This window comes from Astyanax mexicanus, chromosome 25 (genome assembly GCF_023375975.1).
Source record: "Astyanax mexicanus isolate ESR-SI-001 chromosome 25, AstMex3_surface, whole genome shotgun sequence".
In the NCBI taxonomy this organism is placed as follows: Eukaryota; Metazoa; Chordata; class Actinopteri; order Characiformes; family Acestrorhamphidae; genus Astyanax; species Astyanax mexicanus.
This window is the reverse complement of record NC_064432.1, coordinates 1223017-1248071: the sequence shown is the minus strand read 5'-3', so window position 1 is coordinate 1248071 and position 25055 is coordinate 1223017. Positions and strand designations below refer to the sequence as shown.

General features: G+C 40.1%; 1 protein-coding gene and 1 long non-coding RNA gene across 3 annotated transcripts in view; one reads left to right on the top strand and one right to left on the bottom strand.

The window, feature by feature from the left end:
• Nucleotides 1-25055, bottom strand: part of ctnna2 (catenin (cadherin-associated protein), alpha 2) — a 622967-nt gene that overhangs the window by 140565 nt on the left and 457347 nt on the right. The gene's annotated exons all lie outside the window — the stretch shown is intronic.
• Nucleotides 1-25055, top strand: part of LOC125787714 (uncharacterized) — a 350969-nt gene that overhangs the window by 76508 nt on the left and 249406 nt on the right. The window lies entirely within an intron of this gene.

Below are 25055 nucleotides of genomic sequence, written 5' to 3'. Positions count from 1 at the left end.
GTGATCACAAGATTGTGGGTTCAATACAATAGATTCTTTAAAACTACGGTATTTAACCTACAGTCTTATTTTTGTCTTATCGATTATTAACCCTGTAACAGTAATGCATTGGTATGGATTTAATCCCAATCTAGTATTATATTATGTGACCATTTATATATACATTTCTATGGCTTAAGTAAGTAATCCAAAGCATGTGGGTTCTATTTTTATGTCCGCGTGCCATGCTTTGAATTTTTTGTTTAAAGGGCGGGACCTGTTATAGTTGCATATAATAATCTAAATAAAATATATTTTATGATCTGAATTGTTAATTTTGAGGGACATTATCTGCATTTGTGGTTTTTGTCATTAACTACCACTTGCAGTGAAACTGATTAGACTGCATATACATATACTGCAAGCTTTAGTCACATTTTATTAGTCTATTGTTACTCGGATTAAACAAATGAAACAATCCGTCAATGATTTCAATGCCGTGCGCTCGTGCTTGTTAAGGAACTGTCACATCATGTTGAATAGCAGTGGCGCTGCAGAGGCTGCAGAAGAAGCGAAGAGTGTAATGATTCTTTAAGTCCTTCAAATATTCATGTGAGAAGTGTCTGCTGTGCCAAATGGAACTTGAGCATATTGCTGGAAAAGAGAAAGTTGAGAATATTTAAAGATTTATTGTGTAAAAGCAGTGTGCTGTATGTTGTTGTGGGTTTGACACCTACGTCCACATGCAACTCTTCTACCCTCAAGCAAGGCTCTACACTAAAAGAGTTCTGGACCATGACTCCAGGTTGGTATTGGAGACTTCCTGTATCACAAGGTTTTGGATTTGATACCCAGGTTTTGATACTCAGGTCATTAACCCTGCTGCAGGGGTCCAGAAGCATGGCTCTGACATGGCTTCCGATTTGGTATCTGTTGACCCCTGGCTTATAAGGTTGTGGTTTTAATACCCATGTTTTTCTAAGCTGCCACTCTTGGTCAGTCGTCTACGCCATGTTAGTGCAAAGGTTTCCCCTGTCCTTTGATGAAAGGGTTAGATAGTGGCTGATCAATTGTGCAGCAGCAGATGGACAATTGATTGTGTGTTCAATACCCATATCTCACTGTTACACCAGGGATAAAGGGGACTAGCCATGCTAAAGCGATGGTGAACCATGGCTCTGGTTGGAGCATGATATTAACTGACCCCTGGTCACAAGGTTTTAGGTTTAATAGTGTGTTTTTTTTATTAGCTTCCACTTTTAGTCAGTTGTCTATGACATGGTAGTGCCATGGTTGCCCCATTATTATCCATTAATGAAATGGTTAGATAGTGGCTGACCAACTGCGCAGCAATTGTGCAGCTCCTGTAAGGTCACTATAGGTACAATGAACAAAGGCTCTATTGGCTGACCCCAGGATCACAAGGTTGTGGGTTCAATACCCATGTTCCATAAGCTGCTACTGTTGGGCCCTTGTGCAAGGCTGTTAAACATGCTAAAGTGATTCTTGGGTCAGTCTGACTCAAGCCTGGTATTAGTCACAGTTTTGGGTCAAAACATTTTGAGTTCAAAACCCAGATTTTATTTTAGTTGACACTGTTGGACACAGTGGTCGTCCTTTGTCTTTGATGGAAGGGTCAGATCAGAGACTGTAAAAAAGATGGATGCCGTGTCGCCGTTCCCATTCATTCAATGAAAATGAAGCCAAAATCTTCCTCCATGTTGGAGATCCTGATACCCTAATCTGCGCAGTACAAACCAGAGGACGGAGAAAGACTGTGGAGAGACCGCCTACTCATTTAAATAACCCCGCCCCTGAGGGCTGCCTCGAGGTCACAGGCTGCAAAGCGGGGCGGAGCGGACGGTCTGTTATTGGCCCCGCCCATAACCAGCCCTTTTACAATAACCACACCTTTTTTGAATAGAGCTGAATACCGTATAAAAAATTTAAAATTCTGTGGGGATATAAAAATTTAACAATATAAGCAGAGGTTATACCAGCTGCTGCATTTAAATAATGGAGGTAGAAAAAAATATATATAATGGAGGTAGAATTACAGTATATTAGAAAAAAAACCTGATTGAAAGTTGCTCTGTTTTGCCATTAAAACCTATGGGGATGGGTGGGGTTACACAGCTTTCTGCAACCGAACAGCAGGGGGCGCCCGACCTGTGGTGGCTTCACTTTTGAGAGACGATGCTCTGTCCAGCTACACACAGTCTATGGGTCAGATAGTTGATGATCAGTTGTGCCGCAGGTTTAGGTACAAGGAAGTGTACTTCTTAACCCCCAATTTAGTAGCGGGGATCACAAGGTTGTGGGGTTTAATACACAGGTTTCTCTGTCAATTAACAGATGAGTTATAGGGTTGCTGATTATTTGATTAATCAGCTCTGGCTGCTAATGGACTGTGACAAAGTCAAACTTGGATTAACACTATTGGATTAAAAAGCAACAAAAACACCAACAGCAACAGACCCTCCTCCCCAGCCACTGCCAGCACCAGCAGTCTGAAATCCTCAATGGAGTTGCCTAAGTCTGCTATGTGACGAGTGTGTTTCCAGCAGCACAGGGGCTTTAGAAAGACCCTGTCAGAGGGAGCTGGTAAACAGGCGGGCCGCTTGAGCCGGGGCTCTTGTTCGAGAACAATTAAAGGGAGCCGGCTGAGCTTCGGCATGAGCGGCCTTCTCCCCCAGGTCCCATCTGCCAGACAGCTCACAGCTGGCTCCTGTGTGGGGTGCTAGAACGCACCATCGCCACAGATGACAGCCCAAAGCTCTCCGTGTCTGCGTCTCCGGATCCCTCTACATCTCTCTATCTCTCTCTCTATCTCTCTTTCGCTCTCTCTTTCGCTCTCTCAGTCCGTCTGTTTCTTTCAACAGCCAGGCTGCGGCCTGTGGCAGCACTTGATACACACACACACATACTCACTACACACACACTCGCTACACACAGACTTATACAGACACACACAAGCACATTCTTCTCATTAAATATGGACAGCTAGACTGAAGCAGCCAAATGCTTTACTGAAAGTGGGATGAAACAAACAAGAAGACTCAAAGGACGGAGAACAAGAACACACAATGTCAGAGAAGAAGTGTGGAGAAGTCTGAAAGCCTGTTCTTGTAAATTCTGAGAACCTTTAAATCTTAAGAGGTATTGATTTTATTTCCACTGCTAAACTATAATAATATTTAAAATAACTCCTATTTAAAAACAGTCCTATTAATGAATGCACACTCTCTTTCACACACACACACACACACACACACACACACACACACACACACACACACAAAAACACACACATATAATATATATAATATAATATAATATAATATAATAAGTATGTCTCTATTGAACATATAAACATGTATACACATGGACATGGCACTATGCTGGCACTATGCCTAATTCCAGGCATTGGGCTATAGAGCAGAATAAGTGTGTAATTCTATGTAATTATGATGGTGCTCCATCCTTCACTTTTGAGATGAATTGGGATAAAATGATTTACCTTGTCATGTTTTGTTGTGCACATGTCTCACATTTCTGCATGAGGATTAACCTATATTTATTGTGTGTGATTGTGCTTAGGTAGGGTGCTGTGGTTAGTGTGTTGTTGCCATCTTTAAAGGAAGTGAGCATAGATTAAGGAGGGATTCTGTTTGTTCATAGGTTATTTTTTCGGTATGTCTGGATACTTGGCAGTTGAGGCAATGGACCATGAACATAGTGTTAGGCTGTGCTTCTGGATCCTTGTCGAGCCAGTATCAGACTGTGGTGGTTTTGGCTATTGTTGTTAGTTGAGTGATTAGTAGATCCTGGCTGAGCCCTATGCATAACCCCAGCTGTTAGTTGCAGGATTTGTCAATTTCCTGTATTTTATTACTATCATAAAAAATAGAGCATAAGAAAATATCTCCTATTTTGTGGCTTACAAAATGGTTACATAATTATCAACATCTTTAAGCAAAAAAAAAAACAACATTTATCCCAATATAACCCCCAAAACATACCAAGCAATGTCATCCTGAAGGAGACAGAAAACTATTTGGCTGCAGATTACACAGATCCACTGTAATCAATCAAAAGACTGATCATGGTGGGACGGTGGGCATAAAAAGCTAATGAATGAGGTTGTATTCTCTACAGCACTAAAATCAAGCACTGATAACCAGCACACAAACAAACCACAGGACATGAGCAGACATCCAGAACGGCTGGCAGATCATCTGCCAATATGACAATACAAAAACAACAGACACCTGATAGACTGATAGAACTGACTTTCTGCTCTGGGGAACGGCCCTCAGTTCCAGAGCCTGTGATTTAATTCCTGTACTGATGAGCTTCTCTTTACATGGCACTTCAGATACACGAGAGAGAGAGAGAGAGAGAGAGAGAGAGAGAGAGAGAGAGAGAGAGAGAGAGAGAAAAGCCTGGAAGGAAAAGAGGAGAGACATTTAAAGACTGTGAGAGGATAAGGAAAGACAGAAAAAAGAAGTGGAGAGAGAGTGAGAGATAAGCAATTTTGTGAGGGAGGAGAGACTGTGAGGCAAAGAGAAGAAAGACAACAGGAAAAAGAGGATTGAGAGGAAGAGAATGCAGAAAAAGAGAGCGAGAGAGAAAGTGAAAGGGAAAAAAGACAGCAATAGAAGGAAAGAGACAAGACAGAAAACAGACTGAGAGAGAGAGAGAGAGATGAAGGTGAAACAGTGAGGGAGACAGCAAGATAAAGTGAGAAAGAGGGAAGCCTGAAAGGAAAAGTGGAGAGAGACTGCGAGGCAAAGAGAACAAAGACAATAGGAAAAAGAGGATTGAGAGGAAGAGAATGCAGAAAAAGAGAGCAAGGGAAAAGAGAAAGGGGAAAAAGACAGCAACAGAAAGAGACAAGACTGAAAACAGAATGAGAGAGAGAGAGAGAGAGAGAGAGGTGAAAGAAAGTAAAGGAGCAAGAAAGTGAGAGAAAGAGAGAGCATGGGCATGACAGGGGGAAAGGAGATTTCATGAAAGAAGAGAGACTGAGAAACAATGTGAATTTTAGATTACATTTTGAATAAATTAATTTAACATCACTGCAGTGTAATGCAAAGGATAGAGGTCTTCATCTACAACACATCTACTAGAAGCGACCAAACTTCACCCTTAAACCCTGCATCTCAATCAGTGAATGAATTAGCATGTTGCTAAGCAACTGCCCTTGAGAATCACCTAGCATTACAGGTTGACCGTACCATACCCAATACTGAGTGTCCAACAGGCTAATAAAATAACAAAGAAAAATGCTATATGGTTGTGCTATATGGTGTGCTGTGATATGTAATGACCTGTTTATCATATGCATTATTACCACACACATTAATTTTAGATAGGTACCCCAGACCTGGACTTAGATCCCAAACAACAAACTTAACTTAAACCTAAAACTTAAATCTAAACCTAAACCTTCTTAAAACGCCTTAAAATGTTCAGATTAGAGATTGTGTCTGAGAACCTTTAAATCTTAAGAAGTATTCATTTATTTCCACTGCTAAACTATAAGAGAAACAGTAAGAGAGCAGAGAAACAGTCCTAATAATGAATGCACACACACACACAAACACACACACACACACACACACTTGTCTTGTCCTGCCAATATAATAAGTATGTCTCTTTTGAACATATAAACATGGACATGGCACTATGCCTAATTCCAGGCATTGGGCTATAGAGCAGAATAACTGTGTAATTCTATGTAATTATGATGGTGCTCCATCCTTCACTTTTGAGATGAATTGGGATAAAATTATTTACCTTGTCATGTTTTGTTGTGCACATGTCTCACATTTCTGAATAGATATGATACCTGCATGAGGATTAACCTATGTCATAAAAAACTAAACCTTAAATTTAAATCTAACCCTAAATCCTGTCTTAAAATGTTCAGATTAGAGATTGTGTTAGAGTTATAATGGAATAATAATGTTAACCCTTTTAATAGCAAACAATTTACTTTAATCAGCTAAATCAGTTTAGTTGCATTTAATAGACATGCTGTTCAATGTTAATTGAGGCATCTGTAATGGACTGTTTGTGTGTGACTGTGAGAATGTTCCCAGAAATGATCAGTATTTTCATGATCAGTGTCATCGACTTCTACCAACTCATGCTCACAGGTTTCTGTGTGGTCCAAGAAAGCAAGAAACGCTTTGTCTCGTATTGTTGCATCAAGGACCTTGAGGAACCTTCAGCGAGTTTCACTCTCTGTCTGTAGGTTTAGAGTTTATGTTTAGAGTATGGTGGACGGCGTGAGAATAAAGTTCTTCTGTAGTCTGTAGTGAAAGTCCGCTGCAGTAGCTTTTATATAGAGGCCTTGACTCTGGCTGGCTGCTGATAGAATAACAGAAACGCTCCGTTCTCCCAGCGCCGCCGCGCGCTACTGTACTAAATCGATGAGTGTTATTGTTAAGACAGCCAGCGCCGCCGTCCTTTCTGATCGCGCAGGCGTGACGGAGCATCTTCTTGCCTCTTCTTTGCATCGTGCCGCAACAGTGAGAGCTCTTCTCTTCTTTGTTTTTTTTCACGTTCCTTCTCCGCGAGGCCTTGAGGTTAATGCTTTCTGTCACTCGCAATGTGTTTGTCGCTATCCGGCTATAAATGCTATTGTTTCTCATTAGAAAATAAATGGCCTCCTATCAAACGACTGAGGGCACGGGGAACGCGGGCGAACGGTGCTTTAAAAAACGCGCTGCTCGCGGACAATTTAAATAATATTCGTACCCCACGCTGCACGGCCTGCTGGGATTCTAAAGAGATGGAGGCGACCGCGGTGGACCACTCAATACACATGCACACATAAATCTACTACACAAACACATTCAATGCAATGCAAAAGCACACATTCAGCAAGCTGTGAGCTATGTCAAGCGTGTGATTAGCAGGGGACACACGAATGAGACCTACACAGTCAACCACACAAACACACACAATATAGTGCAAAACAATGCCAACAAGAATGGATTCACCAAGAATTTTTCAACTGTGGGATTATTATTATTGTCTGGCCTTGAAGGAAGTTCCTTAAAACCCTTTAACTCAAATGGGTACCAATGTTCCTCAATGGCCATCACAGCCAGGGAAGCTCTGCTTGGGGATATGCTTAGATGTGGTAATATATTTATTTATTTATTTATTTATTTATTTTTTGATAAAAGGTGAACTGAAGCTTCCAGACAGATTGACAGTACAGTATTGGAAATCCAAGTATGAAGTATGAAAGAAGGGAAGAGTGGAATTAAACCAGAACTGTAGAATAGTTTGTTTTTTTGCAGCTGTAAGAGTAGCAAGGAGGAGTTTTATTTATTATTATTTAACCATGTCAAGGAGCATGTTCTGCTGATGTTGGCCCAATGTGAATCCCTTAGAGTGCACACATGCCATTTCTACTGTGAAAAACTCAAAACTCGTCTTCAGTAATCCTCAACACTGTTAGTGTACCACAGTGGGACTGGAACTGGACAGCTGTCACTGGTGGAACTGGAAACTGGTGAAGACTGACAACTGTAGCTGTCAATATATTGCAACTCATAGATTTCAATATACACAATGCAAAGTAGCACTCTGTCACCTACAATTAATTTAATTCAAAGCTTTTATATCTTAGTTTTTTATGTCAATTATGACAACACAATATTATTTATAATAACTAGCGTGACACACAGTTCAAGTGCAGCCTTTTATGTTTAGTGTGGAAAGTGAAACGTTAGATTGAGTAATAAATTCTTATGACCCAATTATATGATAATGTGTGGAAAGAGGGTGCTTCAATTAACTTCCTTATTTCTTTTCATTTTATTTTTTTTGAGGAGACTGTAATTAAAAAATATTTGAACCCCTGATAATAGGTCTCTTTTAAATAAGGATGGATCATTTTGTTCCATTTAATACATGTAAAAATATGTGAACACTGGAACTAGCAGTATGCGGTACACAATCAGGGCCACTGTTTTTTATTTTTTTGGATAGTCAGTTTTTGGCTAAAATTGTGCGTGACTAGACTTTAAATGAAAAAGAATTAAGATATGTAATTTCTTCTAGAGTCCTGTGTCTGTTAATATGGATAATTTTGAATTGAATTGAATTTCCAACAATTCACATCACCTCACTTACAACAAGATAACACCTCACAACATACAGCTGTGGGGGCATTCCCAAGCCATCCCTTGAGTCCAGTACATCACTGGGGTTCAGCTCCCAAACCTTTTGGATTTATACACCAACCGCTGCCTGAGGAAATCCAGAAGGATCATGAAGGACCCGTCCCATCCAAGCCACTCCCTGTTCTCACAGCTGCCGAGTGGAAGGAGGCTCAGAAGCTTGAAGACTAGAACCAGCCGGTTCCGAGACAGCTTCTTCCCCCAGGCGGCCAGGCTGCTGAACAGCCAGTAGAACAGTGTTCTGCCCAACCCTCCCCACTGACTGACACCCATACAAACTCTGCACCCTGTACTTTACTTTACTTTACTTTACACTGTATCTATCAGACTTTCCCATATTATACAGCAATTCTGCCCCCTGCACTCCCCAATCCCCACTCAACTCATTCCTTACCTGCACTTACTCATAGTTATTCTGTCACCTACTGGACTATTTCCTCACTTCCACACAAACACACACTCTAGATATCTGCATATCTACATCTGTGCAATATTTGTTCTGTGCAATATTTGTCTATAGTGTAAGTTATCATGTGTATTGTTATTTAGTATACTGTTTATAGTGTTTATACTGTAAAGGTATCTGTATGTCTTATTTTATATTATATTTTATTTTATTATTCTTCTTGTAAATATTTTTCTCTGCACATTGGTGGGAATCTGCAGCCAAGTTTTTCACTCACATGTACACCTGTACTCTGTGACGTGACTATAAAAATCTTGAATCTTGAGGTAACACTTCATGACCAGTTTACATACTGCTTTCCCATGACTTCAGGCTTGTCAGTGTACAGTATATTAGCAAAGACCCTGTTTGGCCTATAAGTCTCGCCCACTAAATGCCATCAAATTACACTTAATCTGTTTGGAATGTAAAACCAAGCGCAGAGCAATGAAAGAAAACAAGATATTCTAAAGTCCTCTCAGCATTGATTACTCAATTAGAGGTCTTTTTTTTATAGGTCCTTCAAATGATCTAATCAGTTCAGTTCAATTGTATTTGTACAGCGCTCCTCAATAAGTATTTTCCCACAGCTCCCTCTCTCTCTCTCTCTCTCTCTCTCTCTCTCTCTCTCTTTGTGTTGTGCTCTGAGCTAATCTGGGCCTCACAGTGGTAGGTAAATGACAGATTAGCATTTGATGCCGTAGGCGGTGGGGGGTGGACTTTGCTGGACACGGGCAGTCTGCTTCTCTCTTTCATTTCTACTGTTCAGGACCTGTTGCAGGGGGCGTGATGCAAATAGCGATGAGATCACATAGTGTTGCAGCTAATCTGTGGATGTGTGGTCTCTGTATTAATCAGTTTATTAATGCTATTGGTGATTTATATAAATCAGCAATTACATTAACACAACCTTTTTGGTTTTTACACTCTCCTCCATTCTTGGCATAACCAGAAAGCTGATTGGCTCTTTCTGCTAAAGTGTGGGACTTTGGTGTCTATAAACATGAAGTAACGCCATAGGATAATACCACAATGCCTGATATGTAGTTCTGACATATATTAGGACACTTTTATAGGTCCTTCAAATGATCTAATCAGCCATCTAAAGCCATTGTGCTGCAATTCTAGATTAGAACTGCACTTTTAGTGTGTTCTTGGTTCTACCAATTCTGCTACAGTTCTATTAATGTTCTAGCAACTAAAACAAGTTTGCTAGAACAAGAATAACTCTAGAATGCACAGTGTTAGAACACTTTAAGCTTAGGTAAGCCCTGAACTGACAGAGATCCTGTTATTAAACTCGCTCCGGCATTTTCTCCTGGTATCTTCAACCGTTTTCTAATATAGTCTGATAAGCAGAGGAGCTACTCTCCACCTAAAGCTCATCTCCATCTTAATGTGCAGCGAGCATTCGAATTAAAGCATTTTTCAGTCTGAGGCTGAACGCTGTAGATGTGACTGCTCACCTTTAACCCCTCTGCTTATTCAGAACGCGCTGAACTACCGTACAGCTCAATGAGCACGGCTTCAGCTATGGTGAAACACACACACACACACACAGACACACACAGACACAGTAATACAAACTTTAGACTGAGCTTAGAGCTGACAGGCTAAAAGCATGTATTCATGTCTGTAGTGTGCCGCATTCTGCAAATGCATTTGGGTTTATTTCAGCTCTAAATGGATTTTGCATGTTGTTCAGAGTCACACGACAGGGGGGGGTGGGGGGGTGAAAGGTGTTGTCAAGAAAAATAGGTTTGTTTTGAGGTGAACGATAAAAAAAAAAAAAAAAAAAAAAACAAGTACTTAAAAAAAAAAAATGCATTGTGTTGAATTGGCCTGGGCACATCCCTAAATTGCTCATGTGGCTGCTATGGTAGCCAGGTATCTCAGGTGGTCGCTATGATGACTGTAAGTGTTTGCTTCTTGGTGGATGTTACACTGTTGGAAGGTTTCTGCAACAGTACTTCAGGCAGTTGCTGTCCAAGCAGTGCTGCTTAGTGGTTGTAGTAGGTGGCTGATGTGGTATTTATTTATTTATTTAATAGTTTATTTAACAGGGAAAGTGTACATTAATTAACATCACTGTAAATGCACCAGAATTAGCCTAAAGGCTATTTTTCATCCGTTGTCCCTGGCAAAGTGACCATCAACTGGTTTATTTGATATCCCATGAGGGGTAACGGGGCATCATGCATCATCACCTATGGGAGGAAGTATGTATCTTCAGATGGCGGCATTGCCCTGCTGGAAAAGGTAGGGTCACTGGTTGCAGGACCTTCTTAATGTAATATTGGAATGTAAAATTGTCTGTATTTTTGGGCAAATTTTATCTTGCAATCTACACTACTGCACCAGGCCTTCTGGACACCCGGTCGTCTTCAGAACAAATGGAGGACTCGCCACTTGGGTGATGTTTTGCTGCCATTCTGAGCATGGCTGTCTGGCACAACTACCAACTATTTTTCATTCCTGTCAGATGATTGGTACTTTGAAGTTTGAAAACAATGTCTTCAGCAGTTCACCCTGACCCTTAGTTCTTCAACATGACCTGTAAACCCATCGCTAAACCTATACTTATCAGTAGCATCTGTATCTTATTGTAGTGTCGAAAAGATTGCACCTTAATCTCTCCAACGCAATCATACAAACGCAGCCCTGCCTGACTCTACTCAAAACAAAGTCACTGTGTCTCTTTCCTCACCACACACACACACACACACAAACACACACAATCCATAATGAACATGATTACAGATTACAGCCATTTCCAAGTGTTACTATCACTCGCAGGGTATTGAGATGTGCTGCAATTGCACTTAAGTACAGTCTACAGCGGTACGACAGCCCTCCTTGCTCACACACACACACTCACACACACTCACACACCTCATAGCGAGGCCCTGAGTCAGCGAACACCTCTTTAAGAGTGTAAAACACACGCAGTGCGGTGACATATGCCACCCCCTAAAAGGCTTAAGCCTGTATTTGCCTATCCACTCAGCCGGAGACGAGGCCAGAGCTGCAGAAACAGAGGGACGCTGTGACTTTCAGACAGGGTGAAGCGAGGAGAGGACGACACACGTACAATACCGACCGAGTGGACACGGCCAGCTTCAGCCCGAACGAGGAGCTCGAGAACAGCTCCCCAAAACACATACTGGATATCTCACTTTATCTTTATTTAACCTGCTACACGTTCTACAATTTTATTAGAAGCATTAACCCTATAAGTAAACTAGAGGTTGTCCACCAATTAAACCATGCCAAACTTAGATAATTAGCATGATAAAGGACTGGTTATACCTATGTGGACTGTTATAAGGTCTATATGGCCCATGCTTTTAATTCTCCTCCATCAAAGCACAAATTAGTTTCAGAGCAGTTACTCAGCAATGGCAGTCACTCTATTATTTATTGTATATATGTATATGTAATTCATTACTTCCCACCTCTGTGTGTATATATATATATATATATATATATATATATATATATATATATATATATATATATATATATATATATATATATATATATATATATATATACACACAGAGGTGGGAATTAATGAATAACATTTACTCACGTTACTGTAATTGAGTAGATTTGATAAGAAATTTGTAATTTTAAAGTAGTTTTTAAAATAGGTAATTTTACTTTTACTCAAGTACATTTTGACACAAGTAATTTACTTCGCTACATTTGAATACTCCCCGGTTACTGAGTAAATAATTAAACTAATTGTCTGAATAAAAAAAAAAAATAATAAAAAAAAGTTTTGTTCTCCATGGCAGTGCAGCTGAACTTCCACATGCAGTGTTTATTATATATATATATATATATATATACTGGATTATTCCTAGTAGATACTGAATCATTCAGTGCAGGTTATACATCATGTAATGTAGAGACTATAAAAAGTTTCTGAATCATTAAGTGCAGCTTGTGAATCATTTACTGCAGAGGCATTATCATCAGATTGTAGACACTGAAGCATTCAGTGTAGATACTCTCTATCATTTAGTGTAGATTATGAACCACTTAATGTGTGTATATATATATATATATATATATATATATATATATATATGCTGAATCTGTGCTAAACTACTGAATCATTTATTGTAAATGCAGAATGATTTGGAATTAAAACCTAAATAACAGACCTATTTTTTCCTGTTAAATTAAGAGCTGCAAAAACATGGATTTTTTTCAGGACTGCATCATGAAAGTCATTTTCAAGACAATCAGCAGACAAATGCTCCCCACCCCACGCTCCCTTAAGAGTGTGCTTAACTCCACACTAGCTCTGATTATGCTTTCACCCTTGTGACTGACATTGAAAAAATACCTAGATTTGATGGCAGTCTTCATTGATTTTCTTTATGCAGGATATGACCTTCAGAATACTTCCTGAGGAACGTCTCGTAACGGCTCTATCCTGCACGATTTCAGCGTATCTCACCCACCTCGGTCCACACGTCCCGTTCTTTCACAGGGAAACATGAACTAGGTTTTCTTTTATTCTCTGGTCTTTGAAGACTGAAGTGGAGTCCAGTTAGAGCAAAGATGGCCTCCTCTCCACCCCACACACACTTCAATCTTGTAATCAAAATATGATAGCTCTACTGCACCTATTTATGTAGCGTTTAACAAGAGCCCATCAAAGCTGCTCTCGCTGAGAATTACACCACTGCAGCAGCGGCTATCTTAATTACCATCTTAATTGCTCTGCCTCCATCTCTCTCTCTGTCTCTATCACGTTCGTACTATCTGTCTCTCTCTCACTTACTCTCACTTGCTCAGTCACACACTCTCTGCCTCAATGTCACTCTGCCTCTCACTTTCTGCCTCTGTCTCTCTGACTCTAACTCTGTGCCTCTGTCTCTCTCCCTCTCTCTTACAGTCACTCTGTCTCTCTGACTCTAACTCTCTGCTTCTGTCTCTCTCTCTCTCTCTGCTTCTGCCATCTTTTTCTTACTCTCTTGTGTATGTCTCTCTCTCTTTTACTCTCACTCTCACTCTTAATTGCTCTGCCTCCATCTCTCTCTGTCTGTCTCTATCATGTTCTTACTATCTGCCTCACTCTCACTATTTACCTGTCTCTCTCTCACTTACTCTCACTTGCTCAGTCACTCACTCTCTGCCTCAATGTCTCTCCCTCTCTTACTGTCACTCTGCCTCTCACTCTCTGCTTCTGTCTCTCTCCCTCTCTGTTACTGTCACTCTGTCTCTCTGACTCTAACTCTGTGCCTCTGTCTCTCTCCCTCTTTCTTATTGTCACTCTGCCTTTTTTTTCTCTCTCTCTCTCTTTTACTGTCACTCTGTCTCTCTGACTCTAACTCTGTGCCTCTGTCTCTCTCCCTCTTTCTTACTGTCACTGCCTTTTGTCTCTCTCTGTCTCTCTCTTACTGTCACTCTGTCTCTAACTTTCTGCTTCTGTCTCTGTCTTTCTTCTGCTGTCACTCTGTCTCTCTGACTCACTCCCAACATCTCTCTATCTACTCTTACTACCTACCTCTGATTCTCTCTCTTTCTGCCTCTCTCTGTGCCTCTTCCTTTTTCTGTCTTACATTCAGTCACTTTCTCTCCTTGTAGGTAAGTACTGCTAATTGCTTTAGAGCATATAGACATGAACCTACTGGTGCCAACAGGTTCTAATGCCAGACATTGGCAAAATGAGAATAATTAATGAACCATTCAACAATTCAACGGATTTCAGGAATTTGTCATGACGTTGCTCATGGAATCCCAGGTAGTTTGTTGTGTTGTCTCAGGTGGATTCTCAGGTGCACGCAATGAAATCCCGACAGCAAAGCTTTTAAATGTAGTAGAAAGCCTTCGGCAGACAGTAGAATTATTCTCAACAACAGCAAGATAAAAGTCTTTCTAATAATCTTGGTTTCAGAAGACATGATTGATGAGTAAGCAGGTGTCGGTATATGTTTTACTGAACTAGATATAAGAGAGAGAAATAGACCAGACAGTGCTGTGATTCTAAATAGTATTTCAGTAAGAAGACCCTGCACAGTGCTAGCCAGCCATGACCAGTGCGTCCCCAGTGGACGGGACTGAGAGACTGGGAGTGTCAGTGTGTGTAAGTGTGTATGTGGAGCTGGAGGAGAGAAGCGGGTCAGGTATAAGCACTAATAGAAGCAGCCGGTGCAATTTGTCAGAGGCGGCGGTGGTGAGAACTGATATCTCCCAGAAGCCCTCGGGGCCTGGGCGGAACCTCCTGCTGCGCTGCCAGCCGCCGCTGCCTCCGCCTGCCTCATCCCACAGTCAGGAGGTGGAGGGAAATGAATGCGGGAATGAGTAGCTGTGTCGGAACCAGCCCAACAAATAGGATTGTGTCCCCTGTGCTGAGGGGGGCTTTTAAAGCCGAGTCGTGTGCTCCCCCTTCTCCCTGGAGAGCTCACATCAGGCTAACCCCAGCAGCTGTGGGCTAGTGTGTGTGAGAGAGAGAGAGAGAGAGAGAGAGAGAGAGAGAGAGAGAGAGAGAAAACCAAAGATCCATTCACAGTTTTTCTGCTAATACTCCCAACACGCCACAGAGATACCACAGCCATACGTAAGTCCCATAGCTTCACACATTAAGCTAATATACAAAAATTATGTAAGCAAAAGTTATTTGATTACAGTATTATGAAGATACCCTCTAGTTTTGGTGCCTCTAGCAAAGATACAAGATAAAATATGCTTGGACATGGAGGCATCATAAGTCCCATATCGTATCCTGTGGCACATTCGCTTACAGCTGTTGCAGCTGGGCCTGTAGATCCTGCACGATTGCAGATTAACAAAAAAGAGGAAGTCCCAGCTTGTCCTATAAATGCTTATTTAGCAATCGATCTGGTGAATGGGCAGGCCAAGAAAGTGTTGCAGTATGATAAAGCCATTCCTGAAAAGCCCTTGCTGTGTGTGGATAAGCATTATCTTGTTGAAAAAAATAGCAGTTAAAAGCCCCGTCATGAGAGGCAACACATATGGCAAAAGGATGTCCTATACATATTTTATTTCGGAGTTGCTAGTGTCCTTTGCATCACTACTAGGGGTGACTGACAGTTAAGTACAGTGCGTCACTACCCAAGGCCTTCATACTCGAAAAAGACCATCGATGGATCCCAAATAGAGCCTTTGATTCATTCACCAAGAGGTACACTACCAAAAGTAGCATCTAAGAGCCTTTTTAAAGACAGTAGGGGAAGCAATCTTATGCCCTCTAGTGTCTACAATCAGACCACATCGCATACTACATATGTAGTGATATATCAATGGGTTAATCAACACTGTGGACCCCACTCTATGTGACATATTAGATAGATAGATAGATAGATAGATAGATAGATAGATAGATAGATAGATAGATAGATAGATAGATAGATAGATAGATAGATAGATAGATAGATAGATAGATAGATAGATAGATAGATACTTTATTTATCCAGAAGGAAATTTATTGAACATTTTGACCCCATGTCTAAAAACAGACTGTGATCGTAGGTATGTGTGTGTGAGCATGTGTGCATGCATGCTTGTCTTTCTGACCTGATTCGCCTGTGTTTAGAGTGCTGCCGAAAATAGCCCCTTCTGCTTGTGTTAGACCAATAAGTGTCTGCAGGCCCTTTATTAAGACTAGTAAAGACTAACGCACACGGCCGTCTTCAAGCAATCTTCCTCTTTTTGTCCTATCTCTATATACCCAATATATATATATATATATATATATATATATACACCTCTCTCTATCTCTATTTCGCTTGGGTCCATTGCTATTTTTAACAGTCTGCATTATGCCACATTATGTTTGTATGTATCAGTGGCTGCCTCCTGTGTTTCAGGAGACCCATCCAGTCCGACTGAATCCATCAGACTCTCCAATCTCTCTCATTTATCCAGCGTCGCAATGCTCCGGAGAGTCACGCTTAAAAGGACGAAGGCCTTTTTGAAGTGGATGTTGCAAATGTATTTTTCTAATACACTAGCTTTCGTTCCATTTCCTCTAATTTCACTGTGGAATTGCGGAATTCTTTATTGTTTTTTCATGTAAGCAGTTATTTATTCCCCGTTCAGATCCTCTGTGGCCGTTCGTAAACGCGATTTTGAGGCTATCTGGGCTTGTTGTTGACTCTGATGTGTTTTGATTCTTTCCATGCCATGGTTCAAACTACTGCGCCGAAGCTCTGCAGAGCATTACGAAAGTAAAACTAAGTTTAAACTGGTCCACAAAGCAAATAGAAGATTTGATTTTGCTGCTTAAAACTTAAGTCTGAAGGCAATGCTGTTAGCATTGTCACTATTCACTATAACTGCATTGGGTTGTGTTCACACCTTGGTTTGCTTAAATTAACATTGTTTGAGTTTGGAGAGCTGGTATTCTTATTTTTGTCCAATCTTAATCATTTTGTTGGAGTAACTGTCTCTACTGCCCAGGAAAGCCATTTACTAGGTTTTGGAGCAATGCTGTTAGGATCTGATTGCATTCAGTGAGTGACAAAGAGTTAGTCAGGACATCTTAACCAATGTCTGGTCATCCTGGCCCCGCCTCCAGCTGCAGGAACAATGCTTTACAAATGGCTTAAGGCAAGTTTTGCTGTTAACAGGTGCTTCTTATATTTCTATTATTTGTTAGCCTGGTTAGCATATACACTATAAATCTGCATGCACTCGCCAAAATGTTCATTTAACTAAACTAAAGCCTCTATTTCTGGGAATACATTTCATGCCTATGTTGCTGTAGCTGGTGTTTTCAGGAGGTTTAGGCTGAGTGAGGCTCCAGACGACAGGCTGGGTGGTGATACAGTGTGAGACAGAGAGTTGGTTCCCTTTAGCTGCCCCTTTGCTCATACATGACCCATTCTACAACTCCATCCAACTACAACAGCAGCTCAGAAAAGTGTTGAGCTGTGAGTGATTGATGCCAAAGGCACTTCTGAGACATCTAATTTGAGTGTCCAGAGCATGTAGACTAAAACACACCAGTACAATTTAGATTAGAATCACATTTATAATCACTAACAACCTGTAGGTCTGATCTGTGGTCTCTGACTGTACAAACTAGGGGTGAAACGATCACTTGAGTAATTCGATTCATTTTCTGTGCCTCGACGAATCGTTTATTTAATTTTAAAATGCAGAGCACGGAATTTAGCGCTGTCTTTTAATGTGAAACAGCGCTCTTACCGTTACGTCACCCACAAACAGGAAGCAGGAAGTGGAGGAGGCGGAGGTTTTTAGAGCGGAAAGCAGGTAAATTTAACTTATAACAAATCAATGAGATTAACAGTAATGTAGCTTAGTAACAGAACAACAGCATTGCGGAGTGCTGATTATTAGGAATACTGTCTAATTTACAGTATGTGGTTAGTTTATTACAACAGAGACAAGTTCTAGATTTAATACAGGCTTTATGTAATAAGTAAACTCTGTGGAGCGCTGTGGAGTTTAGAACATAAATAAATACATGTTTAACTTAGCTGGCCATGAACTTACTGTATTGTCATACAGCAAATTTTATGCCTTTATTATTGATTAATGCCCTATATTTTTTAATACTTACAAGAAATCCAAGAAAAAGTTGAAATAATTGAACTTAATTTACAAAATGATTAATTATAAATTAATTATTGTGGTATTTATGTCTATTTTGTGTTTTATTTGTGTCTATTTGTGTTTGCAATGTGGAAATGCATGTTGTGAATTTTAAAATTAAACCAATTGGTCATAAACTCATACACTAAAATCTCTTATTTTATGTTTTATCCGATTACTCGATTAATCGAATCGATTTGTCAGTAGAGTTAGTCGATGACTAAAATAATCGATAGCTGCAGCCCTGGGTCAAACTATTAAAAATCAATCTGGATATAATCTAGATAGAGCTGGCAGTCTAAACACAGCCAAAGTCCCTTAACATGGATTTGAAAAGAACAGATCTGCCATTGGCTAATCTGGTGTTTTGGTAAAATGGCCTTTGAACACAGACACAAGGTATGTGGGTGTAACACTAAGCATGCCATTGCAGTCTCGCCTGAATAGAATATGCATGGAGAACTGATAAAAATGGAGGGAGGGAAAGAAATGCAGCACAAAGGCAGAAATAGGACGAGATTTGGAAGCGTTTTGTATGCTTATGAGTGCTCCAAGACGCTCGCTTACTTTCCTGGTGTGAGAGATAGCCCGCTTTGACTCAATGGGAGGCGCAATTTTTCAAATACAACAATAAAACCGAGGGGGCTGTATTGTTTGAAAGGGGTGGGGGGGTGTTGGGAGGGGGTTTAAAAGGAGAGGAAAGAAAACTAAACAAATAAAAAAGCAGCAGACAAAACGTCTGAAATGGAAAACCTTGTCAATGCTCTTCTGAAATAATGATGGTTTTGTCAAGCTGTTAAAAAAGGACAACTTTCTGACCCTGAGTCTGGAATAAAGTAAAATAAACAGAATCGATCCATAAATGGAATATCCTTGCTTGCTAACAGTGCTTTTCATGTGCTGCTTTTTTTATTTTTATTTCATTTCTTCCCTGAGCAAAACCTTCAAACTGAAGATGGAGAAACAACATAAAACTTCAGGGGGAAAAAAAAATAAAATGAAAATAATGAATGAATGAAAATCATCTTCACACAACAGTGATGAGTAATGACTTTTTCATTTTCACACCGAGTGAAGAAGGTAAAGATCTTTGTGCGTTAATTTTAAAGAATAAAAAAAAAAAAACATCTCTCTCTCTCTCTCTCTCTCTCTCTCTCTCTCTCTCTATCTAGTATAATCATCTAGGAGCCGGGTAGCTGAACTGAAACTCTGAAACTGAAATATGAACATTACCACATGCTTCATTTCCCTCAAAACAACAAAAGCACTTCAAGAGTGACTCTTCTAAAAGAGGAATTCGATTTAACACAGTGTGTGTGTGTGTGTGTGTGTGTGTGTGTCCTCCTTTGCATCCATTTTCAAAAGGGTTTCTTCATTCCAAGAAGTGCACTCGCTCTTAGAGTCTATGCAAACCATTATGTTCATCTGTCATGCTGCTGGGACGGGACATTAGCAGGAGGTGAAAATGCATGAAAAACATGCAGAATTTGAATCAAAGCTACTGTGAGTTACACATAACATGTTCACATATACATATCTTACATTTAATGTAAAGGCAGTACCAGAGGTGGAAAGTAGCTAATTACATTTACTCACATTACTGTAATTGAGTAGATTTTATGAGTAATTTGTCATTTTTAAAGTAGTTTTTAAAATAGGTAATTTTACTTTTACTCAAGTTCATTTTGACACAAGTAATTTACTTTGCTACATTGGAAAACTCCCCGTTACTGAGTAAAAAATAAAATGATGGGGGAAAAAAAACTAATTGTTTGAATAAAAAAATAAAAAATAAAAAAAAGTTTTGTTCTCCATGGCAGCGCAGCTGAACTTCTCCATGCAGTGTGTATTACGGTTAGTGGAAGAGACGCTGTGTATGTCCAAATACTTTGTTATAACTACAAACTTATTTTTTCTCATTCAGTTATTTGTATAAGTCTTAAGACTGGAGAAAACAGACTAAAAACTGTGGTAACACTTTACTTGGATGGTTCATTCTATGGCCTTGTTGATGCTCAACTGACATTCAACTAACACTGAATTAAATGTCCATTAAATTTAACTTAACCCTATGTTGAATGAAAATGATTCAAAATAGAACCCAACCCTACACCTAACCCTAACCCTAACCCTTAATCAACCTAAAATCTAACCCTACACCTAACCCTAACCTTAACCCTTAATCAACCATAAAATCTAACCCTACACCTAACCCTAACCTTAACCCTTAATCAACCATAAAATCAAACCCTACACCTAACCCTTACCCTAACCTTAACCTAAACTTAAAATGTAACCCTAAACCCAATTCTAAAATATTAAGAGAAGCGTTTGGGTTAGAGCTGAATGTAGGGTTATATTCAATAGAGAATCATTTACTTTCACCTTTCAGTTCATTTGCATTTAATAGACAAATTACAATAGTAGTTGAATGTTAGCTGAATGTCAGTTGAGCATCAAAGAGGCCGTCAAATGGACCATCCAAGTAAAGTGTTACGAAAACTGCTTAATCACTGGATCAACAGCAATTAGAGTCTACAAATTTAAAGCCACTGGATGGTTTTCATGTATGATCCCAATGAATTACAGCCTAGATTAAGTGCATGAAGTGTTGAGTGGACTGGCTAACAGAACGTGAGGCCTGTAATATATTTTTCTGATCACCAGCTGGACATAACATGGGCAGATCTCAATTAACCTAGTGCCGCAGAGCAGATTACTGAAGACAAACGGAAGGTAAATTCGTGTTGTCTTGCTTAAAAGAGTAAAATAGCCAATAATTAACCTCTTTTGCAACTTATGTACATATTTGGGAGCCAGCAAAGGAACATCACAAACATCCAAGCACTCACAAGATAACACCTCACAACTTATGCAGTTGTAGAAGATGTCATGCAAAGGAAGTTCCCCAGCTCCCAGAACACTGCACCACACCATGAGCTACTTAGAGAGGCAGAGAAAGAGTGTAATACAGAGAGAGAGAGAGAGAGAGAGAGAGAGAGAGAGAGAGAGAGAGAGAGAACGAAAGTGAGAGACACGGGTACACTGCAGTTCTTAAATAGAAGCTAAGAGTGAATTAGCGAGCTGTATTAACTACTGCTCACTAAAGTTAATTAAATGCTAATGCTAAGACTCAGGGTAAGTCTTGTATCTCTCCACAACAAAACCCAGACGCAGACCGCTAAGAAGTTGCCGTCAAAGAGAGAAGCAATAACTGACTTTGATTTGCCAGCAAGAGAAAAGGGAGCATTTAATTATGAATTCTAAAAAGACAGCAGGAACATAAAGATACATTGAAATGCTCTTCTTGTCGTTGACTGCGGGAAAAGAAGAAAAGCTCCCTCTCTTTCTTTCTCGCCGTGTCTCACTGAAGCAGGGAAACGTTCAGCATGCAGGATTTCAAGCTTGTCAATGGATTTAGCCCGTGTTGACTGAAGCCCAGTTAGACAGTGACTGGAAACAACCGAGGTTTACCCAATCGCGAAAGACGCAAAAGGCTTTGGTGCGGCAAACTTTGGTTTTTAAACAGTTTTAAGTAGTTAGTGTGTTAGAGGTGTTAGGAGAGTAAGAGCTCTTTGAAGAGCTCTGTCTTCAGGAGTTTATTAAAGATAGTGAGAGATTCTCCTGATCTGGTAGTAGAAGGTAGTTAGTTAGAGGTGTTAGGAGAGTAAGAGCTCTTTGAAGAGCTCAGTCTTCAGGAGTTTATTAAAGATAGTGAGAGATTCTCCTGATCTGATAGTAGAAGGTAGTTAGTTAGAGGTGTTAGGAGAGTAAGTGCTCTTTGAAGAGCTCTGTCTTCAGGAGTTTCTTAAAGATGATGTGAGAGATTCTCCTGATCTGGTAGTGGAAGGTAGTTTGTTCCACCATTGGGGAACTCTGTATGAGAACAGTCTGGATTGCTTTGTGTGAATGTTTGGTTTTACCAAGAATGAAAGTAGGCTGTCTTCCCAGACCTTCTGACAGACCAAACACCAGACACTACTTAAGTGTATAAATCAGAGAGATTTTTGACAAAAACGAGGAAATACTGATTTCAGATGTAAAAAGGTCAAAAATAGCAAACAAAACAACTAAAAACAACTAACTACATCTGGAAAATTGCAGCAAAAGCTAACAATAATGTGCAGAGTTGGTCTGAGCAGCATGCTTTTCCAGGTCATCAAAGAGGAGGAGCCCTAAATGTCTCTCATGTCAGGCTTTTCCAGACCTTTTTATAGAGTTCACACTACTGTACATACACATACAGACTAAACATAAAATAAAATAGCATCGGCAGGCACACAAGAGGAAAATTGTGTCCTACCAAATGTGATTGGCCCACTTTCCTCCTTCCTACTTCACCACTGTGTTTAAGTGTCTTTGGAGGAACAGAAAAGTCACCCTTCTTCTGCCTCACTTGGCCTTGGTTCAATGGCCAAACATACCATCTTCTACAGTAGCTTTGCTTTCTTTTGTTGTAGAAATTGTAATAAAACAGTTTTTTTAGAGTCCAGCATAATCATCTCAATATCAGCTGCAATTACATTTGTAATATAGCAAGAAGGTCAAGAGTGCCAAAGAAATCTCATTGCATGCCAGTGAATTGGTGGTGTAGTTGCAGAACGATTGAAAATGTTCTAAAGCACAAGAATAAACACTGTACAAAATAGATCATAGATCGTAGATCATTTGAGTTCGTTTTCTGTGTATCTTTTTGGAAAAAGCATCAGAAACATAATATTTCCTTCACACTAAGAAAGTAAGTACAGATTTGTACTTGAAAGAGTATAAAGCTTGTCTCTGGGGCTGTAGCTTATATTGAGGTACAAAAAAGTACCTTTCAGTGAAAGTCCTTTTTTGTACCCATGGTTTTTGTGCCAGTAAAGATTATGGCTTTCTGGCTTTCAAATAAAAAATGTGCAATTTAAATATATATATAAAGTTTATTAGTACAGTGATACAAAATACTGAATGTACCTTTTGGCTGCAGGTTAAATGGTACAAATCTGTTGAAAAAACAATTGCTGTTAGAAATGACTTTGTACTTCAGAGGGAACAAATCTGACCCTGTAAAGACCAATATTATACCTTTGAGGGTACAATTATGAAGAGAGTACCTTTGAGTACAAAAAAGTACTCATATCATACCTCTATTTTTAAGAGTGTTTATTAACATGTTAGAATGAAGATTGATAGTTTCTTGCGATTAGCTGGAAGTCAGCTAGCATGAGAACACTGGCTGAGAAATTCTAAAAGCAGGCAGTAGTAGTTCATACTGCAAAAGACCCTGAGGTGACTGCCAATCACCATGAAACACCAGATAAAAACTAAACAAACATCTGTGATTGTTGCGTTAGTTAGGCTGCCACATTTCAAAAGCTCCACGTCGTTCTGCTGCTTTTTCACTAAGATTGAAGCACCTCCAAGACATTTCCTGCTGTTGCAAGAAAGGGCTCTTGAAAGGCAACCACTGTGCGCAACAACTAGCGCTGAACACTTCGTATTTGTTGCTCCTTCTTTCCCACACACACATATCTGTCACACGGCACACACACACCTCTCTCCCTGGCGCCCTCCTCTTTGCCGCTTCCGCTTATGTTCTTTGACTCGACACGGCTTTGAAACCGTGATTGACGCACCGTGTCGCCTGTCACATCAAAGAGACTTGAAATAGCCTTAAAATGTTGTACAAAACCTCCAGCGCTAAAGAGGGAAGAGGGGTAGAGATGCCTGTTCTTCAGGAGCAGCCCTTCCAAAAGGAGATACTCTAACATCACATCTACAGGTGCCATGGAAAAAAAAAAAAAAAAAAAAAAAAAAAAGCTGCCTGGCAAGGTCTCAGTAGCCCCATGGTCATCTACCACCCTGAAAGCAGGCCTGAAAGCGGCTGGCCGACAGCGAGTGGGCCGGCTTTTATGTTTTTGGTGCAGACCTGGCAGGCCAGCAAGGCCAAAACTAACACTCCTTCACTGTGAAAGCGGTAAACAGCATCATTCAGCGCTGCTTTTAACCACTTTAACTCTGAAGAACCATCGGCAGGTCTCGACATTTTAGACTTTTAGTCCAAACTCTAAAACTACACTGTCCAAAAGTGTGCAGGCAATGAATACAGCCCTTTTTTTTTTAAGGTGCACAAGTTGTTTGCTGATCTATTCCTTAAATGTCCCTCTTTTACACTAATAATAATAATAAAAAAAAAAAATATATATATATATATATATATATATAGGATGGGAACAAAATAGTCCCATGTCCCATGACTTCTGTCATATCCAGTGTAAGCTAAAGAACCCTAAACTGACATACAGGAAATGAATGTTGGGCCTCCTGCACTGAATGTGGATGTGTGTGAAGCCAACGTCTCATTGCCAGTCACCATCACTATGATTCATTCCCAGTACACACTCTTATGTCACAGCAATATATTAGCAACCACCTAAGACACCAGATTGACTCATGTACCAAGCAACCACTTGGAAACACTAACGACAATGCAAGACACCAAAACAACCACCTGGATAACCGACCAACGGCTTACAAACCAATAACCAACTCCATATGTGCATAACAGCAACACCATAGCAGCCACCTTATATACAGTATCATACCAGCCTATAACCAACACTTCGCCCTAGAGACCCCATGGTCTGGTAATGGGCTAGCAACTGCTAGCAACTCCACCAAACCAACAACACCAAATCAATTGAATTGACAACAAACCAAACAGCCACCTGCAACACCAAAGAAGCCACCTGGTATAGCTGAACAACTGTACAGAAACCACTCATCAGCTCCCTTTTTTACAACAGAGAGGCCTATGCCAGTTATAGATTAGTCTATGGTCAGTCATT